A 9,747-nucleotide genomic window follows, 5' to 3' on the forward strand; every position below is an offset into this window, starting at 1 on the left:
CGGCTCTTCGATTAACATATCTGTCGGTATCGCAGGGACACCTCCAAGGATGCGGCCAACCGACGTCGAGATCCGGCAGTTTGCAACAAGGAAGAGGCCGGCATCGGGGGCAGGACCTTCGCGTCCTCCGAAGAAGCCTACTCCAGCGACGCCGACCATCGAAGAGTCGGCGACCGACCAATCGGAACCAGTGATAGCGCTCGCGGCTCCGGCGGCGCATGCGGAGGAGAGGCCGGTGGAAGAAGCGGCCGAAGGAACATCGGCGGCCTCACCGGCGGCGGTGGAGACGGATGACGTTCGGGAAACCGAACATCATCCGGCGGCGTCTGTGGCCGCAACGGGGGGTGCCGGTTCAACCTCGAGCATCCCCTCGCTGTCGGTTCCGTCGGTCGGGGCGGCCGATCGGGGGAAGGCCCCGATGGACCCCACGGACGAAACAAGGTCGGGGAGTCGCACTGTGCCTCCCAGCGCACAGTTCCCCGAAGGTGCATCGGCGTTGGCCGACCACAACCTGGCGAGGAGGTTGTGCCAGGGAATCCTCCTCCCGGCCGACGTGGAGGCGTTGAGGTCTCGGCAAGTGACCGAGACGTTATCTTCGTTCTACCCGACCATGGTCGAGGTAAGACTTGTTTCGCCTCTTTTTTCCTTAGAATTTTCGTCACTTTGTTTTCCTGACGAAACACTTACGTCGGCAGCTGATCTACACCATGTCGGAGCTTGAAGCCGGATACCGGAGGTTCGAGAACGTCCGGGCGGCTTGGAAGGAAAGGTTGGCGGCGGCCGAAGCCGACCGGGCAATGCTGGCCGACCACTTGAAGCAGTCGGCCGACCGGGAGGCCAAGTTGGTGGACGAAGTCTCCCGGCTCGGGTCCGAGCTAAGGTCGGCCAAAAAGAACGCCAAACGCAAGGGCCGAACCGTGCATCGTCAGCGGCGCGAGCGGGATGGCGTTGCCGCCGAACTTGAAGGCGAGCGCGAGCAGCTTCGGGTCAGCCTGGAGAAGCTCGCCAAAGCCGAGGAGGATCTGTCGATCGCCCAGGCCGACGCCGACATAGCGAAGGCAGAGGCAGAGTCGGCAAAGGACTCGCTCGGCCGGGCGGAGGAGGAAGCAAGGTCGGCGAAGGAGTCGGCCAGTCGGGCGGTGGAGGACTTTCGTGCCACCGATCAATACCGGGAGGAGATGCTAGAGTCCGGCTTTGCGTCGTACCGGGTGGGGTACGAGGATGTCGGGATGCGGTCCATGCCTTATACCCGGAGCTGGACCTCAGCGGTATCGTCCCACCGGGGGCCGAGGAACAAGCCACCGAGGAGATGGCCGACCAGCCATCGGGAGGCGTCGTCGTGGCAGAGGAAGCCATCCCGGAGCAAGTGGCGCCGACTACCAGTCCCCCGCCGACCGACGGTCCTACTTCGGCGGTCGATCCAGCGCCGATGGTGGTCGATACACCGGTTATCCCCGATCTTCCGTCGGTCGAGGAGATCGACTCAAAGGGATGATCGGGCGTTGCCGACTTTTGTTTCTTTGTCTTTTCTTTTTTAGGAATACTTGTAATCGGGCTTCGACCCGACTTTGTAAACTTCCTTTTGACTTTGAATGAAAACTTCCTTTACTTTTTCCTCTGCTCGGTTTTCTTCTTGTGTATTGTTGAATGTCTTCGTAAGTCGCTAACTCATATAAGTTGCTAACTCATATAGGTCGGTTAGGACGTTCGGCAACTCGTGCCGCCACGAAGGTAGAGTAAGTCCCGACTTTGGATCGGCCTTTGAGGGTCAAGGTCGTCAGTCGGGCGCGTCTGTTGAGTCGGGAGCCGACCGACCGTGGTAAAGGTTCGGTAGTCGGGTCCCCTCTGACGCGTTCAGTCGAATGTCGTCCGGCGCATTCGGTCGAGGGAGCACCGGTAAGTCGGACCCCGATACCCTTGTGTCAGGTATACTTACTGCGCCTCGCGATATACAGTGGTAGGCCGAATATCTTCCGACCGGCCGTAGCCCGGTCGGTGAATCGTGAATGCGACTGAGGTCGCATTGTGCGATAGACGGTGGTAAGCCGAATATCCTTCGACCGACCGTAGCTCGGTCGGGAGTCGCGACGTCGGTCGCGCAGGCACTTCGCCTTTCTTTGGTCGGGGTCCGATCGGCGTGTTAGCCGATGGTCTGGCCCGAAAATTCGACCGTAGAAGGAGTGTCAACTCCCGTCAATATAGATGCATCGGTCCTCGTAAGAGTCCGATGTGTCGTCGAAGGAGTGTAGCTCCCATCCATGTGGATGCATCGGTCCTTGTAAGAGTCCGATGCGTCACCGACGGTAGGGTCGTCGGTTTCAGGCGGATACCAAGTCCAAGTCGACATGTCGGGGCTTGACCTTGGCGAGCGCCGATCGTTAGTCGAAGAGTTAAAACTCCGAGATTTCAAACTGGATTTGCATTCCGACTGGTCAAGTACAGAGTTCATTGATAGTACAATTTCAGGTTGTCGGCGTTCCACGTTCGGGGGATGGATTTTCCTTCGAGGGTCTCCAGTCGGTAGGCTCTTGGACCATAGGTGTCTGTTACCTTGTAGGGCCCTTCTCAGTTCGGAGCCAGCTTCCCCTGGTCCAGGGGCTTCGAGATCTCTGCCTTCCTCAGGATCAAGTCGGCAGGCCTGAAGAGCTTTGGTCTAACCCTGGCATTGTAATACCGAGCAACCTTCTGTCGGTACGAAGCCATGCGAATTTGAGCCTCGTTTCGCAGTTCTGGGAGGAGGTCTAGGTCGGCTCTCCGACAATCGGAGTTGTCCGGCTCTTGATACCGCTCGACCCTTGAAGACGGCAGTCCAATCTCGAGCGGGATCATCGCCTCCATCCCGTAGGCCAAGCTGAAAGGCGATTCCCCGGTCGGAATGCATGGGGTCGTTCGGTAAGCCCACAGGACGGAGCCTAGCTCGTCGACCCAGAGGCCTTTGGCTTCATTCAGTCGGATTTTGAGTCCGTGGAGTAAGGTCCGGTTGGTCACCTCGACTTCGCCGTTGGACTGTGGGTGCCCGACTGAAGTCAGTCGGTGCGTGATGTGGAACCTTGCGCAGAAGTCTCGGAACTCTTGATTGTCGAATTGCCGCCCGTTGTCGGTGATGATAGTATGCGGCAACCCGAACCTGAAGATGATGGATTTTTGGACAAAGTCCTCCATCTTCCGCTCGGTGATCTGCGCCAAGGGTTCGGCCTCCACCCACTTGGTGAAGTAGTCGATGGCGACAACTATGAACTTTCTTTGACCCGATGTTGGAGGAAAAGGACCGAGAATGTCGACCCCCCACTGGGCGAAGGGCCATGGAGCAACAATAGGAGCAATTTGGCTGGCCGGTTGGTGCTGCACGTTGGCGTACTTTTGACATGATTCGTACCTCCAGACCAACTCGGCCGCGTCCTTCCTCATGGTAGGCCAGTAGTAGCCCTGTCGCAGGACCTTGTAGGCCAGGGACTTGCCCCCCAAGTGATTCCCGCAAATCCCTTCGTGCACCTCTCGGAGAGCGTAGTCGGCGTCGGTCGGTCCCAAGCACCTAAGCAAGGGGAGGGAGAACGACCTCTTGTAGAGTCGGCCGTCTATGATTACATATTGGGAGGCCGACCATCGAAGCCGCTTGGCCTCCGTGGGATCCTCGAGGTCGATCCCGTCGGTCAAATATCGAACGATCGGGTCCATCCAGCTTGGTTCGGCCGTTAGCTGCTGTACTTCTTCAACCCGATCGATGCTCGGCTGCTCGAGGTTCTCCACGAATGTCCGACCTAGAGAGTTGAAAGCCGAAGTCGCCAGTCTGGAGAGTGCGTCGGCACGGGCGTTCTCCGACCTAGGGATGTGAAAAATTTCAAAATACCTGAGGCGTGCCACGAGGTCCTTCACTTTCTGAAGGTATTTGACCATGGTCGGATCTCGTGCCTCGAATTCGCCCTTGACCTGCCCCACGATCAGCTGAGAGTCGGAGAATGTCCGGAGGCTGTCGATGCCCAGTTCCCTCGCCATCCTCAAGCCAGTGAGGAGTGCTTCATATTCGGCTTAGTTGTTAGAGGCCTTGAAGTCGAATCGGAGGGCGTACTCGGTGACCACCCCATCCGAATTTGTGAGCAGGAGCCCGGCCCCGCTCCCCTGAGCGTTTGAAGCTCCGTCGATGTGCAGTACCCAGGTGGAGACCGGATCTGGCTCGGAGTCCGCGTCTCATCCCGGGTCTTCAGCTCCCGACCCTTGGTCGGTTGTCGGGCACTCGGCGATGAAGTCGGCCAAGACCTGAGCCTTCAAGGCAGGCCGCGGTCGGAACTGAATGTCGAACTCGCTGAGCTTCATCGCCCACTTTGTCAGTCGTCCAGACGTATCCGGTCGGCGTAATATCGCCCTCAGGGGCTGGTTGGTGAGAACCACTATGGCATGAGCCTGGAAGTATGGACGGAGTCATTGTGCGGAGACGGTCAGGGTGAAAATTATCTTTTTCATCTCCGAATATCTGGCTTCGGCGCCGTGGAGCACCTTGCTGATGTAGTAGATAGGCTGATGGGTTCGGTTCTCATTTTCTCGGATGAGCACCGAACTGACCGCCTCAGAAGATGTGGCCAAGTAGAGATACAAGGTCTCCCCGACCTGCGGCTTTACGAGCAGCGGCGGGGAAGCCAAGTACTTCTTCAGGTCTTCGAAGGCCCGTTGGCACTCATCCGACCAAGAAAAACCATTTGTCTGGTGCAAAATTTTGAAAAATGGGAGGCACCTTTCAGCTGATCGAGAAATGAATCGGCTAAGAGCGTCGATTTTTCCGTTCAGCTATTGGACCTTCTTCTTGGTGTTCGGATGACGCATGTCGAGGATCGCCTTTATTTTCTCAGGGTTGGCCTCAATCCCTCTCTGAGAAATGAGGAACCCGAGGAACTTCCCTGAGGTCACGCCAAAAGCGCACTTGGTCGGGTTGAGCTTCATTCGATGTCGTCGTAGAGTGCGAAAGGTCTCCTCGAGATCCCGAACATGATCCGGGATCTGCGCACTTTTCACCAGCATGTCGTCCACGTACACCTCCATGTTGCACCCGATCTGGTCTTTAAAGACCTTATTGACGAGTCGCTGGTAGGTGGCGTCGGTGTTCTTCAGTCCGAAGGGCATCACCGATAACAGTAGAGGCCCTTGGGAGTCACGAAGGCTGTGTGCTCCTCGTCTTCAGACGCCATCCGGATCTGATTGTATCCGACGAAGGCATCCATGAAGCTGAGCAGTCAAAATCCGGACGTCGCGTCCACCAGCTGGTCGATCTTTGGGAGTGAAAAGCTATCTTTTGGGCAGGCTCGGTTCAGGTCGGTGTAGTTGATGCAGATCCTCCACTTTCCGTTGGCTTTTTTGACCATGACAATATTGGCGAGCCAATCGGGATACGTGGATTCTCGGATGAAGCCCGCTTCGAGTAGCTTGTCCACTTCTTCGTCGATGGCCCTTTGTCTCTCTGGAGCGAAGGACCTTTTCTTCTGCCTCACCGGCCTCATCGTCGGATCGATGTTGAGTCGGTGGGTTATTGTCTCTGGGGGGATGCCCGACATATCCGCTGCCGACCAAGCAAATATGTCGGTGTTGGCCGTCAGCAGCTCCGTCAATCGTCGTCGTTCGGGGTCGGATAATTGAGATCCGACCCAAACCTTCCGATCAGGATTTTTTGCTATCGGGACCGACACGAGCTGCTCGGCCGGCGAACCTCGTTCTTCCTCCTCCCGTTGGTCCAGTTTGTCGATCGTCAGGGAGCCCTCAGCTCGTCGCTTTGAGCGGAGATCTGGAAGCATCGTCGAGTGAGCTGTTGATCCCCGCGCATCTCCCTGACCCCATTTTTGGTCGGAAACCGAACGAGAAGATGGTACGTTGAGACGATCGCCTTGAGGGCGTTTAGTCCGGGTTGTCCAAGTATGGCGTTGTAGGCCGAAGGTACTTGGACGACCGCAAAAGTTAAGCGGACCGTGCTTTGCCGTGGTTCGGTGCCGACCGTCACAGGCTGGGTAATTTCTCCTTCCGTCGTGACAGCATCCCCGGCAAAGCCGATCAAGGGCGTGGAGACCCTCTTAAGTCGGTCGGTTGACAGTTGCATCCAGGAGAAGGTCGAGTAAAAAAAACATTTGTCGAACTTCCATTATCAACAAAAATTCTTTTTACATCATAATTTGCTATTGTTGCCGAAACAACAACAGCATCGTCGTGGGGAGTTTGGATGCCCCGAACATCTTCCCCCGCAAAAGTGATTACGTCGTCCGGGCGCGACTTTTTCGTCGGCTCCCCTCCCGCGGACGTCCCCGGGCCCAGCCACTTGGAGATCATATTGATGACTCCGGCCGTCGGCTGATTAGTCGCCGCTTCTTCAGTCGGCCGGGGTCGTCGATCGGCAACTGGTTGGGTCGGCGGTTCTTCCAAATTTACCGAGATACCCCCGACGGATGAGAGCTTCGATCTCATCCTTAAGCTGGATGCAGTGCTCGGTGTTGTGGCCGTGGCCTCGGTGAAATCGACAGTACTTCCGACGGTCGAGGCCTTTTGCCTTCAGTGGCGGAGGCCGTCGCAGGTATTCTTCCCCCTCGATCTCCATTAGAATCTGTGCACGAGGAGCGGAGAGAGGAGTGTAGGATCATACCTGGGGTGTGTCGGCCCTGGAGTCTGTTGTCGGGGTGACTTTTGGATTCGTCGGGGTGGCGAGACCCGACTATTGGTCGGGGGCCTGCTGGGTTGGCGGGTTCCCGACCCTTCCTCCGCTTCTCCTTCGGCCTCTGGGCTCGGCCAAGCGTCGGTCGGAAGCTCCTTCATCCGCGCGCATGTACTTGTATGCGCGCTCCAGCAGCTCGACGTACGTTCGGGGAGGGTCTTGTCCAGAGAGTAGGTAATCGGGACCCCTCAGCCCCCGTTTCATTGCTGAGATAGCCATGTCTTCGTTGAGGTCCCGGACCTCAAGCGTGGCCGTGTTGAATCGCGCCACGAAGTGTCGGAGCGTCTCATTCTCCCCCTGTTTGAGGGAGAAAAGGCTGTCCGACGTTCGCGGCGGCTTCCGGCTGGTGCTGAGTGGGCCACGAAAGAGTGCTCGAGCTGTCCGAAGGAGTGGATGCTTCCCGATCGAAGATCGGAATACCAGGCCCTGGCAGCCTTGCGGAGTGTGGCGGGGAAGCCGATGCAAAAAAGAGCGTCGGTTGCCCCTTGGATCGTCATGAGAGCTTTGTAGCTCTCAAGGTGGTCGATCGGGTCGGTGGAACCGTCGTATGGCTCCACATGCGGCATCTTGAACCGACTGGGAATCGGTTCGTCGAGAACTAGTCGGGAGAGAGGTGGATGGTCTGGAAGTCGACGTCATTCGAAGACTTCTGGCCGTCCACCTGCAACTGCGCGAGCCGGCGGTCGATTTCATCGAACCGGCGCTCGTAGTCATCTGTCCGTCGGTGCTGGGAAACCCAGGAGTGGAGTCTCCGGAAGATTTCGAAGGAGGCGACGGCGTTCGTGGTCGCTTCTCCTTCCTCGCCGTTCCAGCAGGAAGGAGAGGCTGCTGGGACCGTCGGTCATCGCGCCCTGGCCGTCCCTCCTCCTCTCCATGGGAGCGCTGTTGCGGGCGCTCGCGTGGAGGCGACGGGGATCGCGCGGGCGTCGGCGGCTGCTCCTGGAGGGCATCGGACGGGCCATCGGTTGTTGCTGGAGGCTCTTGACCGCGTCCGTCAGTACGGTCATCTGCCGTACGATGGCCACGATCTGCGCCTCTGTGGTCACCGCGGGGTGTGGAGAGCTGGGCTCCGCCGCTAAGGTGGCGGGGAGGCCTCTTCCGCGGGAAGAGCGCCTCGCCGACCCGGTGATCCTCGATCGCTGGGCTCTTGTCTTTGTCATCCCCCTTCCTGGCGCGCCAATCTGTTGCGGCCAATCGCCTCGTCGTCTGATCGCCGGGGAACGAGCGCCTGCAAAAAAGGGAAGTCCACACTGACCGGAGGCGGCTCCGGTGGGGACCCTCCGACGGTCAAGTCAGAGAGGTGACTGGGCAACAGTGAAATGAAGACAGAGAGCTCAATCGAGAGAGAGAGAGAGAGAGGAGCGAGCCTGTGGTTCTTAAGTCGAGAAGTCAGGATCTCCCTTGCACTGTTGCCTTCTCCGATTTATATAGTGGAGCACGGTATGGCGCCGTTATTAATGGCGCGGACAATTGAGGAATTATCAACTCACTGTAACTGTCAGAGTCACCGTAAAAGTGTCATATCACCGTGGGGCTGTCAAATCACCAGGGTTGACAATGCCCTAGGCGAGACAATACCCCTAGGTGGCAGTGCCGCATGTTGCTGTCAGAACTTACAAGCTCTGGCGGCTGTACGGCGATCGGAAGAGTCGACCGACCCTAGGTCGGTGGCCAGCTGAGTGGCGTCGGGCCCCTCCGTTGGTCGGCGAGTCTTACGTGAGTCGACCATCAGGCTTCCAAATCCAGTCGGTCGGAAAAAGTATGCCCGACCGACACATCCTCAGTCGGTTGGGGTTCGTTAATTGGCCGGTGATGGCGTCTGCCGGTCGGTCGCTCCGGCCGTCAGTCGGTCGGTCGGTCGGTCCCTCCGACCGTCAGTCGGTCGGTCGGTCCCTCCGGCCACCGGTCGGTCGGTCGGTGGGTATTCCCCAACAGTATTATATATAAGTTGGTTAAATTGTAAATATCCTGCATTCATACTTTGGTTCTTTTCCTGCTCTAAACATTAGTTGTAGCACCAGGATGGACTATTGTGCATCAGCTGTTAAAGAGGAGATGGCTTGCTACACTTTTGTGCCCTTCTCCCCTACTTTCGGAACCTAGAAGCTAATACCCCAGCGGTAGCTGCTTTAAGATTTCATCCAAATTGTTTTATATATGACGGTGCAGTGCTGAGATGATATACATGTGACTTTTATTTAATTGATGGAAGACTGCAGCTATTTAGAAATATCAAGCAATCAGTTGGTGGCACAACTCGCAAAGGTGGCCATTGCTCTTTAGCTGGGCCATAATGGACCGATTACATGTTCGCGTTGATGCATCATATTTCTTCTCCCCAGTGCCGAAGGAGCACTGTTCAACGTGGGCACCTTGAGTTTCCAGATAAGTCAACCTAATGTTTTGTAATCATTATTTGTATTTTATCCCTAATAAAATTTTTCTGATTTCGGTTTTTTTTTTTATAATGTCAGATAATATATTAAGCATAGGACCAAAATCAATTTGTTTCCATTCTATTATGCTGTCATTTCTTAGATTTCCTATTTGGCTGTGCAGGGGGCACTTGTGGGCTGGCTGCGTCATAAGATTACAGCTACCAGCAAAGTTAGCTGGTTGACTACTATTTCGGAGGCTCAGTTGTGGGCTGTCTGGAAGAACATTTTTTATGCTAGGCTGCATCTCCGAGCCAATCAGTTGATAGTGGAGGAGGACCTGGCCACGTTGGTCAGTTGAATTCGGAGGAAGGAGCATAGCCTCCAACCCGCTCCTTTGTGATATCTGGCACGATTCGGCGGGATGCGTCTCCATTGACGTTAGGATGTCAATGGAGCACATCATTTTATGTAATTAATCCATATAGCCATCATTTTTCAACGTACATTCAATATCTACGGTTTCACTTTTTCGTTTAAAAATTTTATATGACGAAAATATCTTTACTCTTTGAAAAATTTAAAATATCCTGTGGTATATTATTACTTCCTACGTGTAGGATGTCATAATATGGCTCAAAAAATTATGACATTCTGCGGCATATTATGACATCTTGCATCAAATTATGA

Source organism: Elaeis guineensis, chromosome 2 (genome assembly GCF_000442705.2).
Source record: "Elaeis guineensis isolate ETL-2024a chromosome 2, EG11, whole genome shotgun sequence".
Classification (NCBI taxonomy): Eukaryota; Viridiplantae; Streptophyta; class Magnoliopsida; order Arecales; family Arecaceae; genus Elaeis; species Elaeis guineensis.